Genomic DNA, 21,947 nt, shown 5'->3' on the forward strand with positions numbered 1-21,947 from the left:
TAGAATAAACATCAAATAAAATATTAAGGTTTGCTATATACAGAGAATTTAGATATAAAACATAATAACAGGTGTTTTTGCTTGCAAAATAAATTTAGAAAATTCTTAGGAGACCTAGCTAATCTTTTGGATTTTTATAGTACTAATTACAAGAAATATTAATAATTTTAGAATACAAGTAAAACCTATTTAGGCATGCAGTTATACTGTTTTATAAAATTCTTCAGTACATTGAAAAATATATATTGATGATTTTTCCTATTTCTTGTTATTTTGTTGTTCTGTATTAAATAACAAATTCTATTTTTAAAGATAGAGTGAGAGATAGAGAGATAGGGAGAGAGAGAGAATTTTAATGTTTATTTATTTATTTATTTTTTTTAGTTTTTGGCGGACACAACATCTTTGTATGTGGTGCTGAGGATCGAACCTGGGCTGCAAGCATGCCAGGCGAGCACATTACTGCTTGAGCCACATCCCCAGCCCCATTGATGTCATCTTAACATAGCATCCTGGATGTAATAAGAGTAATGTTGGGCATGTTTTACCTAGACTTTCAGTTCCCTTTCAGGATTTAGTATCACCCTCTGAGGCTTACGGAAGGATAAGAAACCAGCACATTAAAATGCATTTCTAAAGCATAAGTCCAACTATCCTTCAAACACAAAAAATATAAAAGGAAAAAAAATGATTGTATTAAATCAAACAAGAATTTTTACTATATTGACATCTTTCATAAGTGAAATCACTATTAGCTTTTATTAACCTTTGTCCAAAATTAACTTCTGCATCTGGATTGGAAAGCAATTTTTTTTTTGCTATTTAAAATGTAAAACATTTAAAGAATACATCACATATTTAGTGAATATAACATCATACTTAAAATGTATGATTTAAATTACTCTGTGATCAGGAGAAATATGATTTCATTGATAATGCAAAATAAATGCTGGCAAGCACTGCACAATTACCAATGGCACTCAGTGGAGACAATTCTTACATCACAGATAAGTGACAGAGGCTGAAGAAAAACATTTTTAATTTGGGAAATGTGGAAAGGTAAATTAGGAAAGTGAGATTCAATAGAGGGAAATCGGAATCCTTTAGGAGAAAGAGGAGTGATCGTTAATCACGTAAATCTGCTTCTATAGGGAAGGGGCTATTTTAGTTATTGGATTTAATTGCTGAGTAGCTATTATCATTTCTTTCCAGTATTGGGCATTTAACCCAGGAACACTTTATTACTCATCTATATACTTTGTCCTTTTTATTTTTATTTTTTGTTTAATTTTGAGACACTGTCTTGCTAAGTTGCTGAAGCTCTTGTTGACATAATAAGACTGGCTATGAATTTGCAATCCTCCTCCCTCAGCCCCTTAAATTATTGAGATTACAGCACCATTGAACTTGACAGTTATTACCATTTTTATTATTGTATGAAAAATTGTATTCATTTGATTATGTATTAGTGATTGCTGTATGCTTTTTTCTTACTATGAGACACAAAAAGAATATATTGAAATCTCTGTGTCCTCACATAACTATATCCTAGTGGAAGTACAAAGAAAACAAATAAATATGTCAGATAATGATAAGTGATGTTTCAGAAAACAAAACTAGAGAAAAGGATAGAGAATGAGATAGAGTAATGCTTTATTATTAATTAGGTACTCAGCAATGATATCATGGAAACACAATGTGAATAGAAATCTAAATGTATAAGTGAGTGGAATATATAAATATCCCTATGAAATCCTAGCTGAGGGAGAAGCAAGTGCTGAAAATGTGAGAGATGTTTGCATAACAAGAAGACTGATATGACCATAGAAAACTGATCAAAGAAAAATAAGATAGTTTGATAATTAAGTTTCAGTGGAAGGGTACTGCTTTTGCTAGCAAAGGAAAATAGAAAGAAAAAAATGTACAAGTCAGTTTTAAAACATGTCACAATTGCAGACCAGCAAAAATTATGTTGAAAGCATGAAATAAACTGTTACAGATACAAACTATACCAAGTGACTGACAGGAAATGTAAAGTCAGTTAATAGCCCCATCTGATAGCAGACAGGACAATTAGATTCTAACTTGTCTTCCCCATAATCCCAAATTTTAGTGTTAAAGGGTGATTTTCTTGTATTTTTTTTTCAGTACTGCTCTGTGCAGTCATATTTCCTCAGCTTCTCCAGCCTATAGATTCTTTAAGTTAGTCTTCAGGTAAGAAATTTCAATATAAAAATAGCCATTGGATTTCTAACTCTGGTAGGTAAGACTGTATTGCCTTCCTATCCTTCCTGCAAAACACTGAAGATCTGTGTCAAAATATCTAAGATGAGAAGAGTCAGAATAGGGAAAGAATTCTGATACGTGCAGAAGCTCAGGCAGGGAACTGAAAAACAGGACACCATCAGCATCATAATAGCATTTTTAACAATTTACATAGAATTTCTGAAAGAATACAACAAAAATGTCTGATGAAAATTATCCCTAGTTAGTATTTCAGAGGAAAACATATATACATTTATGTCCATTTAATTCAGTTTTAAAATCATTACTATATATTAATTTTATAACAATAGCAAAAGCAGTTCAAAATTTAAAAATGCAAATTAAATGTAATACACAATTTCCCCAACAAAATAAAATTAATATAAAGAGTTAGTGGTAAGGGCAACAGATGTGAATTTTAAGGCATATTGTAATGTGTTAATACATTTATAAATTTAAAGGGAAATAGGTTAAGGTGTTAGTTCTCAGTAATTTAAATATAAAATGTTAACAGAAAGAACAGATGTTGCTAATATTTCATAGATATTTTAAACAAGTTTGCAATGCACATAAAATAAAGTTAGTCAACACAGACAACATACCTCAAAGCGTTTTAACAATTTTAACAATTTTTTTTATAAGAACATAACAACTCAATTTAACTCTCTACTTTTCTTTATAAAGTTTATATATCAAAAGCTATTATATCTCCTGGGTTTTGTAATATTTGATCTATTACTAGCACTAAGAGTTTTCTATAAAAATAACAATAACAAAACAAGCCACCAAAGGAGGCAAAGTTAGAAAGAGCTCTCAAAGTGGCTTGTAATCTTATAACATAGCAATGAATCCAAGGTGTACACATACTGACATAATTTCAGCATAACCTTCTTTGTTTGAAATTATGTCTACTCTCACATCTTACAGGCATGACTTCTCTATTTCTCTCTTTTTATCTTCATCTGTTTTCTTTTGAGCCCCCCCCCAATTAGCATCCCTCTACCATTTACTTCAATATTTAAAATATCTTTACTTCAATATTTAAAACACAATGCTTATACCCATAATGACTTAGGATGAGAGTACTCCATGTCCTTTTTGAACAGGGATATATAGAATTGTTTGATTGGAGCCTCAGGCAGCCATTTGGTTAGTGTCATCTCTAGTTTACAAATTATTGAACTGGGGTTTAAAGAGTTAAAGACACATGGCCAAGATCAGATAACCAGTTAATGGTAATTCTCAAGTTTCTGTATCTCATTACAAAGTTAAGCTTCCTGTTTATAGCACCTGAAAAATATATGTGTACTACTTGGGAGAGATAGTTACAAATATCCCTACTTAACAAAATATTTATAGTTACATAGAAGTGTTGCTAACATCGAAAAGTCTTCCTGAATAAATTATCCTAAAATGAGTACATTAAAGAAACAAATATAAAACCCCTGCTATAAAAGAAAGAAGACCAATTTATAAACCATTTTCAAGGTAAAATCATCCTTAATATAGAGTATTAAATTTTAAAATTCTCATTAAGCATTTAAAAGTTATAAAGTGAAAAGAATTCCTTCTCAGCAAATTGAATAAGTATGTCATAGATAACTTGCAGAATCAAATAAAATGAGAAATTATAAAGGATTAACTAATCCACTAACAGAAAACCATTTTTAAAAATTTTACATTTAATAATGCTTACATTAAATGAAGCATGTGTACTTCTAAAGCATGTAAAATTCATATAACATGCTTTAATGTATAACATATAAATATAAAAATTATACCACCTCATGAGAAAAACTTATCTGAAATGCACATATGTCAGGTAAATTAATCTCTTTATTTTTGAAATGGAATTATACTGGAATAAGATTATTTCACAAATCTCATCAGTTATATTTTGCCACAGGCAGCAAAAATATTATCAAAAGAGAAAGATGATGCAATCACCATGGGAAATTGATTATAATGCTTTTTTTAAATAATCCAATCGTATAATTAATGAACTGCTGTTAATTTTGCAAAAACAGATATCTGTTGGGAAATCCAGTGAATGTTTTCAGTTTATTCCAGATATCAGGATATGAATATTAATTTCTTATGGATGCCATTGGCAAATGTTATTTAATTTAAAAATTGTTTCATGGTGTCAAGTTACTGTTCTCATTGTATACAAAACCAAATTGCATTTGTATAAAAAAGTGCTGAAGTCATGCCTAATAAATGATATAGCAAGCCCACATAAACCAGCAGACTCTTATCTGAAAATTTACTCCACCACTTTTTATGAAGACTACCTCAAGCAGGTTGCCTCCCATCTCTGTGCCTCAGTTTGCTCATTAATTGAATGGATTTCAGTAATTCTTAAGAGGATGTCATGAACATGTAATGATATAAAAAGTAGAATAGAAATCTTCTAGTGCAGGCTCCAGAGCGCTGTATTGGTTCAATAAATATGAGCTATGATACTCATAAAAATATAATATTTATGTAATCTTGTACTAGACACTTAATTAAAATAAATAAATAATAGTAACTATATTTAAACTTCTTCAAACATTTACAGTTATATATGTTTCCAACATAGAAAATAATTTCTGGTGACTTTTTTATCTTAGAAAAATAAATTTCCATTTCTGAGGTTGTCACTGAGAACTGAGTTAACTGTGTAGCCCTTCCATTCATAATTATCTAAATAATTTAGTCATATTATAGACAAAGTACTTAGATAACAACTCTGCTATATTTCTCAAACACACATGATGCTTATAGAAATCAAAACCTGACACTTGGACAAGACAAAAAAGCCATGGTAGTTTTTCTTTTTTTATGGTTTAAAACAAATATAATATCAGTAGATTATTATACTATAATGAATATGTTATCTAACAAGGCAGAAAAAGAATTCAATCCCATCCTCTTAGCCATAGTCATACATTTCGTTGGGCCAGTGGAATTGTAGAGTGATGGCCTCAATTACTATAAAAAAGTAAAGCTTAAGGATTCAGGACAGTCAATTTCCTGGACCTTCTGTTCATGCCTTGATATCCACATATGTAAACTTTTCAAATCAGGTAAGGTAATGAAATTGATCAAGGCCATTGGCTTTTTTTTCTTTTGGATTTCATTCCTATACCATTTCCTTTGTATCATATGGAAGAAAATAATTTTGCGGATTTCTCTTTAAGGATAATTTCACTGAGTTAAATTTAGTTGTGGTTTGGAGGAAGGTAGCCATGTGGTTTGTAATAAATTGCACTGTGACTGCTTTATTGCTAGTCTTGCAATATAGAAATGCTTTTCTCTCTGCCTTCACTCTCTCAAACTCTGCCAACTCACATGGCATCATAGTAAAACACTGCCAACTCACAGAATTTTATTGCTAAAACAGTTTGAATACTGATACTTTTGCATCATATAACTCATGTAGAAAAAAGTGTTAGAAACTTTCCAATTTGACAGTAAGCACATTTATGGCAAAAACAAAATTGTAAATTATTGCAAATTGGAATAAAAATCTTTAATTTATTCATGTGTAAAGCATTTAAAAATGTCACTCAAAGCAAAAATAAAAGATTATGTAATCCCAAAATACAGAAAAGGACCTTGGAAGAAAAAATAATTTTGTATTAGTATTATAGCATATGTGATTTAAGTAATGTGAATAGTTAATTTTTTCTGCTTTGGAGATATATATGTTATATATTAGTTTTGTTAAATTATGATTTTTATCTACTTATGAGAAATATATATTATTTTGGAACCTAATTTTGAATATATTATTATCAATTATTTTCTCTTGTTAAAGGAGTTTACATTATATTGTACAAACCCCATCATATTGGGCATGCCCTGGATATAATCTCTCCATCTCCCTGAATTTGTTTCCTCATTCATAAAATAATAACTATATCTGTTTTAGAGTAAAAAATTTTGAAATAATATATTAAAATGTGTTTAATAAAGGTCCTCAGAATCAATAAATGTTGACAAATGTTAGTGGTTATATTGCCTTTAAATGCATGTAAAATTACTCTTTTTATTTTAATTCTTAATAAATGTCTTATTACTCTGTCTAGCCCAACATTTGCCCAGGAAGAAAACTATCATAAAATATCTATTTAATACATCCACCATTGGAAAGCTTTATAGGGATCCCCATTTTATATATACCTGTTACAGCTCAGCGCACACCCACTTGTGTCACCACCTCTTAAAATCTTCACTTGTGCAATCTTCGGATACAATGTACTTTGACATGGAGGAGCAAGTCAAACCCTTTTGCTCCTTCCTGCTTCTTCTTTCTTCCCTTGTAATTCATTTGCCAGAACACTGTCAGCTGTGAGTTTCCAAAACAACCCCCTTTGTAACTTTTTGTGCTATATAAACTTTTTCTTCCCTGAGAGCTGGGCTGGTGTCTATCCCAGTTTTGAGAGACAGTCACTGGCTAGCCTTCTTTGTGTACATAATATAAGCTTGCTTTAATTTGATTTAAAATTGGAGTTGCTGGTCTTTTCTTTGAGTCATGATTCAACATCTTCTTCTTGAAAAATTTCTCTTTTTTTTAATATTTATTTATTAGTTATCGACGGACACAACATCTTTGTTTGTATGTGGTGCTGAGGATCGAACCCGGGCTGCACGCATGCCAGGCAAACACGCTACCGCTTGAGCCACATCCCTAGCCCCTCTCTTTTTCTTAACAAGTTAAAGTTCTATGTATCCCTTAACAAACATCTAAAAAATGAGATTTTAAAATAATAAATTAGAGCATAATTGATAAAGATATGCAACTTCCTTACACCAATAACATTAGAAAATATTACCTAATATAGGAGACAACCTGGATAATCTCATATCAACCAGCAGTTCTACACCTATATCTAAAAAATATTCAAATATCTATTAGGAAGACATGCTATATTTGGAATTATATGGGCAAAGGAATGCTGAAGGCCACACAGAGAAAATGAATAAAATGTACTAGGAGCATACAAAGAAATAATTTGAACAACTAATCAATGAATCTATTCACTTTTATAACCGAATGAAAACAGTAAACCAAGCAATTCAATCTATATCACCAATCAGTCTTACAAATTGAACCACATGGAAAGAAAAACTTTTTATTTGAGGACACAAACATGCACTTCAGTGAAAAAATATTTTAAAGAGAAAAGTAATGCAGTACTGGAAACGCTACATAGAATGTCTAATGCCTGAACTCTTCCATCATAACATCATTGTATTCTCAATTTTCATTCCCATTTCTTTCAATAGCTTTTGGGGGGGAAGTATAGTGTAATCTTACCAGATTATTGCTGCTGTAACAAACCACCTGAGACTGTGTAATTTATTTTCAAAAGAAATTTATTTCCTCACACTTCTGAAAGCTTGGCACCTCAAAATCAAGGTGCAAGCAGGTTTAGTGTCTGCTGAAGGCCCCATTCTTTGCTTCCAGGATGGCCCTTGAACACTGTCTTTATAAGCTAGAAAAGCAGAAGAACAATTAATGTCCAAGATCATTGTTTAGAGCATTTTTGTAAGGCATTAACCTTCCCATAGCTGCAAATCCGTCATAACATAATCACTTTTCCAAAAGTTGACACTTCTCAATGCCACCGCATTGGGGATTGTGTTGCAATTGATTTAAGAGGCATGCAGTCAAATCATAGCAATTAGTGAGCTCAGTGGTTTTCAAGAGGTGGTTTTCACAATAACCCTGTCACTGACCTCTGACAACACATATTTAAAATGCCAGGGCTGAATTTCAGAACTAGTAAACTAGAATCTCTTCTAATAGAGCCAAGGAATAAATCTTTTGAACAAGAAACTGAAGGATTAATTAAGTAGAAACATTTTGAAAACCAGTGACTTAAACTATGATGCATGTGAACTGTCAAGAGTCACAGGCATCCAATAGACAAATTCTCCATAACAGTTGTCATTTTTGACATTGAGTAAAACTTTGAAAATCACTCAATAAATACTTGGTTCAGAGAATTATTGTATTAATGAATGAATGAATGTCACAAGTCATAGACAAATCAGCAAAAATTCTACCAAAGTGGAAAAAAAAACACATTTAAAAACCAAATATATCTGTATCTATAGAATCAGATAAGCTTAATGTATCCAAAATGGACCTCTAAATTATTTATACATACACACAAACACACATGAATATACATACATGTGTATATATGAGAAACATTTCTAATTTCTAATAAAGTAAATCAACATCATGCATGCCAGAATTTGGAAGCATAATCTTTCCATATATTTGATTATATTGTTCAAAATTAATTTGGGAATTGCCCAAGTTAAGGAAATGATTATAGAGTATGTTTTAAGCAAAGTGAACATTGAAGTTTAAAATTATATTTAAAAAAAAACATGGAATTTTATATTTATGTCATACTAGTTGTAGTTATAGTGGTAATATTAGTGTTAGTATTATATATTGAGTTAGTTAGGATTAGGCTTACTAAATAAATATGTATATCAAGTATTATGTATATTTATAAGAATGTACATATGAAAACATGTATGAATATATGCATTATAAAACAGAAAATGAAATAAAGTGAAAAACAAACACAATTTATTTTCACTTATGGATGAATGGATATATCATAAAATGAGTATATACTAATTTAAATGCTAATAAACTATTAATAATTGAAAATATAAGTCAAAATATATATCTCATATAAATGCACATGCATTTATGTTAAATTAGTTATACTTACAATAGTAGTATTAGGGTTAGTAACAAATATTTAAAGTTTTAGGGTTAAGATGAGGGAATGAATTGTACATAAGGAAATATGAATATTCCTGAAAAAGTCCATGTGAGAGTTTGCATTAAAGCTAGATGAAAATACATGTATAGAATCAAGTAGAGTACAATGTGACTCATATATTAAATATTTTGTAATTTGTGGATGGATACATATATTATATATATAAGTGTACAGTAATATACAGACAAATATGCCATTTTTACTTGAAATATATAATTCACAGTACACATAAATATTCATTTTATTCTACATTGCTTCATGTAAATATTTCTTCAGGTATAGATGTCACTTAAGGTTTAATTTTCATATCATTCAACTTTTAGGGATAGTGTTTGGCTTAGGGAATGAATTTGTATATTTCAAATTGGAACATTCATTAGAATATACATGTGATAATATGTATGACAATATATATGCATATAAAAATATGTGGCTCAAGTGGAAACCTGCTTGCCTGGCATGTGCAGGGCACTGGGTTCAATCCTCAGTACCACATAAAATAAAATAAAGATGTTGTGTCCACCTAAAACTGAAAAGTAAATATTAGAAAAACTCTCTCTCTCTCTCTCTCTCTCTCTCTCTCTCTCTTTCTTCTCTCTCTCTCTTAAAAAAATAAAAATAAAATTACATGTTGTGACACAGGGTATACTGTAATGAGAGTCATGTAGTTATGCATTTTATAAAGTTGAAAATTCATGAATATGTATTATAATGAATATATGACCTGTTGTATAACACATACCATTGACAATTGAAGATGCAAATCAAACTACATAAAACCTCACATTATTCAAATTGCATTTTTGTTACAATAGGTTTAGTTTTAGCAGTAATGTAATGGTTAGTAGCAAATATTAAGTAGGATTAGAGTTAGAGATTGAATATGTAGATCATGAAAAATAAAAATTCATAGAATTGCATGCAAACATGTTACACAAATATGCTTACTAATGTCATGCTAAACAATGAGATAAAAGTACCATGACAAAAAATAAAAGAGACAATTAAAGATAGAAGAAGAAGGATATGTGTGATGGCACCTCTGAAATTGAAAATGTTCAGGAACTCACAATGATGGAGGTGGCAGAGAGGACTATCAAACTAGGGTAGAGGAAAAATGTTCTGCAGATATGGAGGTGTGTTGGCCTAATAATTTCTTGACACCTTCTTCTAAACATTTGCTGCCTGAAATTTATGTTGCTGTCAGGAATGTTGGCTTTCTTTAAATGAGACAATCATAACTGGATTTCCTTCTATGTGAACAAGTAGACGTTGCTTAATATCATCAGATGTGCACTGAGGCAGCAGAGCTGAATCCACTTCCTGGAGTTGAACTGTGGCCACTGGTGGCTAAATGTCTCCCTGTGTTGATTGTGAAGCCACTGGGCCATGCTCCAGGTTTCATGGCTGACATTGCTTCATCACAGGGAATTTGGCAATATGCTGCAAGGATATAAGAAGGTAAACTGAAACAGTGTTGAAGGCAGTTCTATCACGTGTGGTGAATCAAGGGCTGCTGAAGAAAACACCAAACTGATTGCTATCTAATGTGTCTTTCCCAATTCAGAGTAGAAACATGATTCTGAGCATAGCCCTGAACCACTCCCCACAACAAGATGCCTTCATATTTGAGGACATCCCATTGCATGATGTCAGTAACATGTAATTTGGAAGCAAATGCCAGATTCCTCTGGTCTTGGCACAGATATCACTGCACACATCAACAGTTATCTGTCCTACCATCATCAGAAGACTCAGACTCACTTGTGACTGTGTTCTGTAGCATTTTAGTGAGTTCTGGACAATGAAGTTTACCTCTGATTCAATCATGTTGAGCAAAGGGGGTTCTAAGAAATTCCTGTGATTCATCGTCCAGGGAACTTAAAAAATTTCAAGGTATAGGTATAGCCATATTTCAAAATGGATTAAGTGGTGCTGTGGGGTCTGGAGTGATACAGAGGCCCCTGAATGGCAAGGAATCTCCTTTAGCTGGAATCTATAGGGAACACAAGCAGCAAGAGCTTCCCAAACAGTGACCAAGAGGTCATATTCAACAGGAAAATGGGTCTAATATGTGAGGCACATATGTGTTTCAGGCTCCCAACATTTCCAGATAAGGCTTTACAGAGAAAAGTGGTGTGAAATTCTGGCTGATATTTCTAATGTTGTGGAGAAATCCACACTTGGCCTAGCTTTAAGTTCCCAAGGACACCTCTGATGCTTGGGTATCTAAAATCCCAACAAAATCCACTGCAATGTTTTGAATGGGTTAGCCTCAGAATTTGGTTCACTGCTGAGATTCAATCAGCATGGATCCTGAGTTTTATCCAGCTGTCAGTTATAGCAATCACACAAATAACCCACACTTAAAACAGGACTACTCCCTCATGGCCCAATGTCCACTAAGCCTTTTCCATGTATCCACTCCTCTTTAACATCTGGCTGGAGGATTTCGTACATACAGAAGTCCAGAATTGTGTGAAATGTAACATTATGTGCCCCTCATCTCTAAGGGCATGGAGGGCTTGACACTTCCTGAGAACAATGGAAGCTAAAGTGGGCTGCAAGTTATGACTGTACTTTCTCCCAATTTGGAGGCCAAGTGTCTGCCAATGGTAGGTTCTTTATGTGTATTTGAGCCAAGAAAAAAACTCAACCACTTATGTCCTTGCTATCTCAGGGCCAGGACAAACTCATTTCAGACAAAGAGTCCCTGTTCGTGCTATATGAATGTCAGCAAGCTTCCTAGATGTAGTCAAGAGAATCATTCCAAATTTTGAATCTGCTTTTTCTGAGGCTTCACAACACAGAGATCTGAAGCATAGAACACAATCACATGGGTGAGGAGAGAACAATAGGGAAGACCAGAGCCCTTGACAGGCTTTTCAACAGCAGCAGGGCTATGGAAATTACTCCTACTGCTTATCCTACTTGGATTTCTATCTGTACAGCAAGAGTTTTCATCTAAAAACCTTACCTTTCACAGTGCTTACTAAATTTCAGGTATATGCTCAACATTCCCTTTTCTAAGCCAATATATGGCCAATTCACAGGGTGTGGAAGTGTAATACAATTTTTGCACAAAACCATGTACAACTTCTGGGTATTTGCCAAATTTCATTAGAAATATACAAAGTCAAGAACATAGTATGTGTTCCCCATGCACAGGACAAAAAGTATTCCATTCATAAATTTGACAGGATGAGTTCTAGGAATGTTTCCACTAGACAGGACACATTCACTGATGGAAGTTGGTTGTCTTTTCCCTAGCCTGGGAAATTAAATAGGATTATATCAACATAGAAACAGTAGCCATCATTAAATGACTCTATACTATCAAATCAATGAACACTAAACAAATGATTTTTCATTCAGGGAATATGAGACAGAAACACAAATACAAACACACACACAGAACAGGCACAAGAGTGTGTGTGTGCATACACACACACACACACACACACACACACATCTGGTGTCTGTGTCTATCCAAAGTGTCATCTGACTGGTGGGTTAAACTATGTTAACCTGCAATTGGGTATCTAAAAATCCCAATTGGGATATGTCTGTCCTTTCTCATCTCTAGTCTCCTTGGGAAAACTCACTGGAGTTGTCATGACACAGGGATAATCCAGTAACTCCATTCTCAGGAAAGGTTACAACTCAGACATCTTCTGGCATTTGCCTACTTATAGATCAGTAGACATCAAGAATGTATGACTCTGTACTTGGTGACTCAAAACAAGTTAGCAGACCAAGCCATATCTGGCTTTAGGAATCTAGCATTCACATTGTATTTAAAGTACAGCAAGTTCCATTAACAAGCATGTGAAGGGAAGTTACTTCCTTGGCAACCACTTTCTTCTACCATGTGACACAAAGGGCCTATGAGATGAAAGCTACACTCATCTTCCTGTGACATTTTCACAAGTTGATAATGTTATAGCAATGCACCGTGTATCAGGAATTCAGACAAGCCTGGTAATGTCCATCTTCCCAGGATAAAGGAAATAGAGCTTGATACAGACCCATACCCTCATTCTGACCATATTGATTGTCCTGGAAGATGGGATTATGCCTTGCAGGGCCTACATGGATGCCTTTTTATAGCCTAGGGTTCATTCTGGAATATATGTAAGAACTCAGGTTACAGCATGACTCATACCTTAAATATTTAGTATATATATACACTAGTTGATAGGAATATGCATACAAATGTGCCATTCATAATTGAATATATATAATTGAAGGTACACATATTCATTTTTTTGTACATGATTTTATGTAAAAATTAGTTCTATTATGGAGGTCATGTAAGGTTTATTTTTCAGTTCATGCAAATTTTAGGGTTAGTGTTCTGGTATGGGAATTTGTATCTTCTAAAATAGAGTACTCATAAGAATGAATGTGATAATATGTGTGGCAATATATATGTATATAAAAATACGTGTTCTCACCCAGGGTACATTATGATGAGAGTAATGATAGTATGCATTTTTAAAATTTGAGTATTCATGGATAAGTATTATAGTGAATATGTGACTAGTTGTGTAGCAATTCCATTGATAAAAGGAAACAGAATATATATGTAAAATCTCATAGTATCTGTTTTTTTTGTTGATATTACATTTAGTTTTACCAATAATGTTTGAATAAGTAGTCAATATTTAATTGGGTTAGAGTTAGGGTTAGAGATTGAATAAGTAGACTGTAAAACATGAAAATTCAAAGAATGTGTGTTTGAACATGTGATAGGCAAAAATACTTACATGCCCTCCTAAACAGTGAGATAAAATTACCTTTGCCCAAAATAAGAGACAATTATAGGGAGAATAAGAAGGATGTCTGTGATTGCATATCTGAAATGGGAAATGCTCAGGAGCTCAAAATGTTGGAGGTAATAGAGAAGAGTATAAAGATAGGGTAAAGGTAAACAAGGCACAAATATGAAAGTGTGCTGGCCTAATGATTGCTTGACAACTTGCCTCTACAATTTTGGTACTTGAAATTTATGTTGCTGTTGAGTGTTGGCTCTCTTTGAAGTTAGAAAATCACAACTGGATCTCCACCTAAGTGAACTAGAAGACATAGTTTTCTGTTTTCCAATGTGCATGAGGCAGGAGAGCTGAATCCTCTTCCTGGAGATAAACTGTGACCCGTGGGGGCTGAATGTCTCTGTGTGCAGTGTGAAGCCATTGGGAAACCATCTAGGTTTCACAGTAGTTCTAATGCTATCACAGGGAGTTTGGTATTTGTTTAAAGAAGGATATCAAGCTCAGCTGGGACAAAGTGCTAGAGGGACTTACATCACAGGTGGTGAATCAATATCTGCAGGAGAAAACATCAGCCTGACTGCTATCACATACATATTTCCCAACTCAGACTAGAACCCTGATTCTGAGTATAGCTCCAAAAAATTCTCCACAACAGGATGCCTTGACTTGGGACAGTCTGCTAGCTTCATGATTTGAGAAACATGCTGTTTGGATGCCAATGCCACATCCACATGGTTTTGTCACAGATTTCTTGGCACACACCTACTCTCCTGCCCCAGGCACCTTCATCAGCATGCTCAAACTCACTGGTTCTATGATCTCCAGCATTTTCATGAGTTTCTGTCAATGAATTCCCTCTGTCATTCAGTCATGACGAGCAATAAGGAGCTATTTTAAAGTGCTTCAGTGGTTCCAGGTCATGGGAATTTTCAAATTTTCAGGCTATTGGTATGGCCATATTTGAAGAATGAAGTAAGAGGTTATGTGGAATTTGGATTGAGACAAGGGCTAATAATTGGTGAAGAATCTCCTTTAGCTGGAACATCTGTAGAACTCATGCCAAGTGGGCTTTGCAGATCTTGGTCAACAGGCTGCATGCAGCCGTTCAAATGGGTCTAAATTTTGAGAAACATGTGTGTTTCAGGCTTTCAACTTTGGCTCATAAGGCTCTGCAGAGAATAATGTGTGAATTCATCACTGAGATTCCTGATGTTGTGGAAAATCCACACTGGGCCTTGCTTTCATTTCCCAAAGACATCTCTGGTGCTGGGGTACCTAAAATCCTAAACAATTTGCTGAAACACATGTATTGGGTAAGCCCCAGAATGCAGGTCTCTGCTGAGATTCACACCACTGTTACATCTGAGGTTTACACAACTATCTCTTACAACCACCTCACCAATAACCACCATTCAAACAAGAACTCTCCCTCATGGAACTAAGTCCACTCATCTTCTTCCTTATAAACACTCATCCTAAATATCCGACTGGAGGATTCCAGAACTACACAAGTCCAGAATGGTTAAGTGGAAGTGTCCATGCCCTTCATTTGTCTAAGGTCATGGTAGGCTTGACACCCTTCCTGAGAATGAGGGAAGATAAAATGGGCCAAGAGTACATACTGCTATTCAATCCAAATTAGATGCCAAGTGTCTGCAAATGGTGGGATTTTTATGTGTATTTGAGCCAGAAGGAACTCAAACACCTTTGGACTAGCTACCTTAGTGTGAGGACAAATTCATTTGACAAAAATGGTCCCTGTTCTTATTTCATGAATGTTTGCAACCTTACATGAAGAAGTGGATATTCTCCACCCAGAATTGTGTTTTCTTTAATAATATTGGTTTTGGATGGACACACATCTCTTTACTTATTTTTATGTGGTGCTGAGGATCTAATTCATTGCCTCACACAGGTGGGGAAAAACGTTTAGCACTGAAGAACAGATGCAGCCCATTCATGCAAATTTCCAAAGTACTTTTCCTGAGGCAAATACCTTTCTCACAGTCAGGGGATCAGAACAATAGGGAAAAACAAATCTCTGGACACACTTTTCCACAGGACCAAGGCAATGGCAATGAATGAATTCTGCTGCTCATTCTGCTTCAAGATCTACCTATCCAGCAGAATTCTCTTGAAGTTGACATTATGCTTCTCAGGGCTGATGAGCTGCATTTATGTACCCCAGGATACATTCTGACATCTACATTTAAGGTTCTCAGCAGGTCTAAGTTCCTCTAAATACCTGTACTGCAACCCCAACTCTATACATGCTCTTCTATGAAATTTGATTAAGGAAATGAAGTAAGGTTAGAGTTAACAGGACATTTGGATTTTGGTTAGGAGTCATTGGAGAGGAAGAATATCAGTATTGGGAAACATGTATATTCATAAGAATGTATAGGTGAAAAATTGATATGAAAACATAAAAGTATGTATGAGATGAAACATAGAAGGACACTAGGTGGGCAATTTAGATACTTATTTTTTAATTCACTGACACCACAATGTATCCTAAGAATCAATATATGATGATCTAGGAAGTGTACATTGATAAGTGGATGTATAAGTCAACATCCACTAAAATATGCACAGTGGGCACATTTACAATGTAGATTTAGGAAGAAGAATGAGTTGAGGATTTGTATTGAATTTTCTTTGGCAACAGGGGTTGTGTTAGATATTGAATGTGAATGTTAGCACACATGAATAAACATTAGAAGGAACATGAGAAAATATGTATGAAAACATAAAAATATGTAAGTCCTGAGATATAGAAATGTATCAGGTGAGTTAAATGATTATTACTATTTTTAAATTGTGAATGGCAGAATATATAATATTATGAAAACACAAAATCTGTAGGCACCAATATCATTGAATATTGAATGGATTGCTCAACATACACATGTACATTCATAGGAATACAGGATTTCTTTTAAAGTTCAGGTGTGGTACAAACAAAAGTTCAGGATTAATATTGAATTTTGTGTCAGTAAGGTTTCTTTTATGAAATGAAGATGTATGTCAGATAACATGAGTCTTTTTTTTCACCATACTTGTGCAAATATTGGAAAATGTACACGTTAGAGTTTTTCGATAGGGGAAGATATATGGAGTGTTTTATATATCACAATTTTTATCCAGTTGATGCATGTATGTATGCTAAGATGAATACATAATATTTTTCATGCAAACATAAAAGGGAAATTTGAAACTGTGATTTAAATATGCCCACAATGGGCTGGGGATGTGGCTCAAGTGGTAGTGTGCTCACCTGGCATGCACAGGGCGCTGGGTTTGATCCTCAGCACCACATAAAAATAAAATAAAGATGTTGTGTCCACCAAAAACTAAAAAATAAATATTAAAATATTCTCTCTCTCTCTCCCTCTCTTTAAAAAATATTATAAAAATATGCACACAATCTGATATTCATGAATATGCATAAATTCAAAGTAGATCTAAGTATTGTGGTTACATTAAGAATCATTACACATAATGAGTTTATTTGGGTTTTGCTTAGAAAATGAATGTGTTTACTAAATATGATGTATGATCAGAAGAATATTCATATGAAAATAAGTAAGAACACATGTATGAATATATGTGTTCTAAAACAAGAAATTATTTAAAGTCAATCATATGTATACACAATTTTAAATATGGGGTTGATTGGATATATCATAGATTGAATATGAACTAAATTAAGGGCTATGTACCAATGATAAGGAATGCATAAATCAATATCCATATCATTAGGTATAGTTACTGTGGCAAAATTAGGGTAACTATTCAATATTGAATGAGGTTAGAGTGAGTATGAGAAAATGACTATGTATAGCAGGAAATATGAATATTTGTTGGAATGAGCTTGTGAAAGTATGCATAAGAGTCCATGTAAATACACACTATCAACTCAGGTCAGAGTACAGAGTTATTCACCTATTCAATATTGCATAATTTGTGCCCTGTATCTCCATTATATACATAAGTCTATACTAATAGACTTATTAGTCTATTAGATATGAATAGATATGGATACATGTCATTGATAATAGAATATACAACCTTCAAAGTACACATAAATATTCATTTACCTTCACTGCTTTCATGTCAATCCTTGTCCTGTGATGGAGGTCATGTTAGGTTGAATTTTTATTTCCAGCCCAACTTGATGCTGAATGTTGTGCTTAGAGAATTGGTACCTTCCAACATCAGGGAAACCATAAGAATATATATGTGGAATCATCTATGAAAATATGTATGTATATGAAAATATGTGTTCTGTCCCAGGCTACATTGTAGTGAGAGTAAGGATATTCTACATTTTTTTTTTCAATTTGAGGACTTATGGATAAGTGTTTTAATGAATATGTGACTAGTTTGGTAACACCTAACAATCAAAATGGAAAAGGCAATTCCAAATATATGTAAGGCCTCATCTGGTTTAGCTGTATTTCTTTTCTATTATGTTTAGTTTTACCAATAATATTATGAAATGTAGTCAATATTTAGTAGGGTTAGGGTTAGGGTAAGAAATTGAATACATGAATGATAAATAAAATAAGAAAATTCCTACAAGGTCATGCAAGCATGTGCTATGCAAATGTATTTCCAAAATGCCATCATAAGCAATGACATAAAATTTCCATGGCCCCAAATAAAACACAAGTAGAGAGGGAGAAGAATGATATCTGAGGTGGGTTATCTGGAATGGGGTATGCTGAGAAGCTCACAATGATGGAGTTGGCAGAAAAGCGTATAAAATTAAGGTACAGGTAAACCTTCCACAAACATGGAGGTGTGCTGGCCTAATAGTTTCTTGACAGCCTGTCTCTAAGTTTTGGTACTTGAAATTTGTATTGTTGTCAGGAGCCTTGCCTCCCTTGGCAGTAAGATAATCATAGCTGGATCTCCATTTGTGTGAACTGGAGAAAGACATAGTTTTCTGTTCTTTAATGTGCATGAGGCAGGAGAGCTGAATCCTCTTCCTGGAGGTGAACTTTGGCCACTTGGGGCTTAATGTCTTCATGTGTGCAATGTGAAGCCATTGGGCCATCCTCGAGCTTTCACAATGGTTCTAATGCCATCACAGGAAGTTTGATATTTGCTTGAAGAAGAATGTAAAGGTCAATTGGGACATAGTGCTGAAGATAGTTACATCACAGGTGGTGAATCAATATCTGCAGGAGAAAACATCAGCCTGACTGCTATCCCATATATGTTCCCAACTCAGACTAGAACCCTGATTCTGAGCGTAGTTCCAATCCAATCTCGACAACAGGATGCTTTGACTTAGGAGGGTCTGCTTGCTGCATGATTTGAGAAACATGCTGTTTGGAAGCCAATACCACATCCTCATGGTTTTGGCACAGATTTCTTGACACACACCTCCTCTCCAATGCCCCAGGCCCCATCATCAGCATGCTCAAACTCACTGGTTCTGTAATCTCCAGCATTTTCATGAGTTTCTGTCAATGAATTCCCCTTCTCATTCAGTCATGATGAGCAATAAGAAGCTCCTAAAGTGCTCCAGTGGTTCTAGGTTATGGGAATTTCCAATTTTTCAAGCTATAGATATAGCCATATTTCAAGAATGAAGTAAGAGGTAGTGTGGAATTTGGGTTGAAACAGAGGCATTTTTTGTATTTTCCAGTGGACATAAGGCAGCAGAGATGAATCCTCTTCCTGGAGGTGAACTGTTGCTACTAGGGGCTAAATGTCTCCCAATGTGGATTGTGAAGCCATTGGGACATCCTCCAGTTTTTATGGTGGTTCTTGAACCATCACAGGGAATTTGGTATTTGATTCAAGAAAATAGAAGTTGTTCAACTGGGACATGGTGGTGCAAGGAGTTATAGCAAATCATGGTGAATCATGGCCTCCAGGAGAAAATACCATCTTGTCTGCTATCCTATACACCTTTCCCAATTCAGAGTAGAAACATGATTCTGAGCATAGCCCTGAACCACTACAACAAAATACCTTGACATATGAGGATGTGCTTGCTGCATAATGTCAGTGACATGCTGTTTGGAAGGAAATGCCAGATCCACATGGCCGTTGCACAGATTTCTTTGCACACACCTTCACTCATCTGCCACAGGCCCCATTATCAGAGAGCTCAAAATCACTGGTGTCTGTGTTACCTAGAATTTTAATGAGTTCCTCACAATAAAGTTCTTCTTTTATCCCATCATGATGAGCAACAGAAGTTCCTAAGGTGCTCTAGTGGTTCTTGGCCATGGGAATTTCAAAACTGTTTGGGTAAAGGTATAGCCATATGTCAAGAATGAAGTAAGTTGTCCTGCAGGGTTTGGATTGAGACGGGGCAAAAAAGTATTGAGGACTCTTAGTTGGAACCTCTGGAGAACACACACAGGGAGAGCTTCCCAAATACTAGCCAAGAGGTCACATGCAGTCAGGCCAATGGGCATAAAATGTGAGGTACATGTGTGTATCAGGCTCTCAACTTTGGTTGACAAGGCTCTACAGAAAAAAATGTGTGAACTCATGGCTGAGATCCCTAGTGCTCTGGAGAAATCCACACCGGACCTAGCTGTAAGTTCTTAAGGATACCTCTTGTGACTTAGATACCTAAAATACCAAACAACTCGCTGTAATCCCTCTACTGGGTAAGCCCCACAACTGAGGTCTCCACTGAGGTTCACACTAGAGTGGAACCTGAGGTTTACCCTGTCATCACTTACAACAACTACACAAATACCCACACTTAAAACAAGAACCCTCCCTCATGGCCCAAAGTCTACTCATCTTCTTTCATGTAGCCATGCCTCATCAATATCTGGCTGGATCTTTTATCACCTAGAAAATTCCAGGACTTTGGCAAATGTAATATCCAGTGCCCCTCATTTGCCTAAAGGCACGGTGGGTTCACAAACTTCCTGAGAACAAGGGAAGCTAAAAAGTGCTTTCACGTTTGAAACAGCTTTTCCTGAGGCTTCACAAAAGAGAGGCCTGAGGCAAAGAAATTGTTCACTTTCATGGGAACATAACAATAGGGAACAACAAAGCCCTTCACAGAGTTTTCCACAGGACCAAGACTATAGCATTTACTCCTACTGCTCATCCTACTTGGATGACTTCTTCTCTGTAGAGCATATGCAGGCTGCGCTCTCCTCTGAAGATCTTACCTTTCACAGTGATTTCTGAATTTCACAGTGATGCTCTGGATTCCCTTCACCAAGCCAATATATGGCCACTTCAGAGAACTTGGAGGTGGAACATATATTTTACAGGAACCTATGTGCACCTTCTGGGTAGCAGCCAAGAATTAGAGGGATAGAAAAAAATCATGGACATAGTAGGTGTTCCCCATCCACAAGGAAAGCAGTAGTCCATTCATTAATTTGCCAGAATGAGTGCTTGGAAGGTTTCCACTAGACAGGACACATCCACTGATGCATTTTTCCTCTTCTCCCTAGAATGAAAGATTAAAAGGGATATATCAACCTACAAACAGTAGCCATCAGCAAAATAACTCATAACTCTATAGTCAATGAAAACCCAAACAAATGGTTTTCCCTCCATATTCTCAGGGAATAAGAGAAAAAAACAAAAATACACACACACAAGTGGAGAGGGTCTGCTTCTATCCAAAGCGTCATCTGACTGGTAGGTTAAACTGTGTTCATCTGTAATTGCCTATCCTGTTTCAGCTCTGGTAATACTGGGAAAACTCACTGGAATTGTCCTGACTCCGTGATAATTCAGTACTTTCATTCTCAGGAAAGACCCCTCCCCAGTGCTTTCCTGGCATTTGCCCATCCACAGATCAGTAGATGCCAAGAAAGTATGTCTCTGTCCTTAGTGACTGAAAACAAGTGAGCAGACTGGGACTGTGTCTGGCTCTGGGTGCCTAGCTACCTGGATTCCAAATTCAGTGAGTTCCATCACCAAGGAAGTGAGGTGAGGTAACTTCCTTAGCCAATGAAGTGAGGTGAGTTCATTTCCTTGGCAACCACATTCTCTTACAAGGTGATTCCCAGGGCCCCATGAGATGGAGGTTGCACACATCTTCCTGTGACATTTCACAAGTTGACAAAGTTACACCAACATGCCCAGGATCAAGTACCCAGAC

General features: G+C 35.0%; 1 long non-coding RNA gene across 1 annotated transcript; it reads right to left on the reverse strand.

Annotated features, from left to right (window-relative positions):
• Positions 1-7,374: 7,374 nt before the first annotated feature.
• On the reverse strand, positions 7,375-21,769 carry LOC131424582 (uncharacterized). Its single transcript, XR_009227867.1, has 2 exons — positions 21,001-21,769; positions 7,375-10,511 (listed from the first exon to the last, which is right to left on the reverse strand). It is a non-coding gene; the product is annotated as an uncharacterized LOC131424582 (long non-coding RNA).
• Positions 21,770-21,947: the final 178 nt, after the last annotated feature.

The sequence above is a fragment of the Marmota monax genome, unplaced genomic scaffold (genome assembly GCF_021218885.2).
Source record: "Marmota monax isolate L192 unplaced genomic scaffold, Marmota_monax_Labrador192_F-V1.1 WCK01_AAM20220418_F8-fsc01469, whole genome shotgun sequence".
Taxonomy (NCBI): Eukaryota; Metazoa; Chordata; class Mammalia; order Rodentia; family Sciuridae; genus Marmota; species Marmota monax.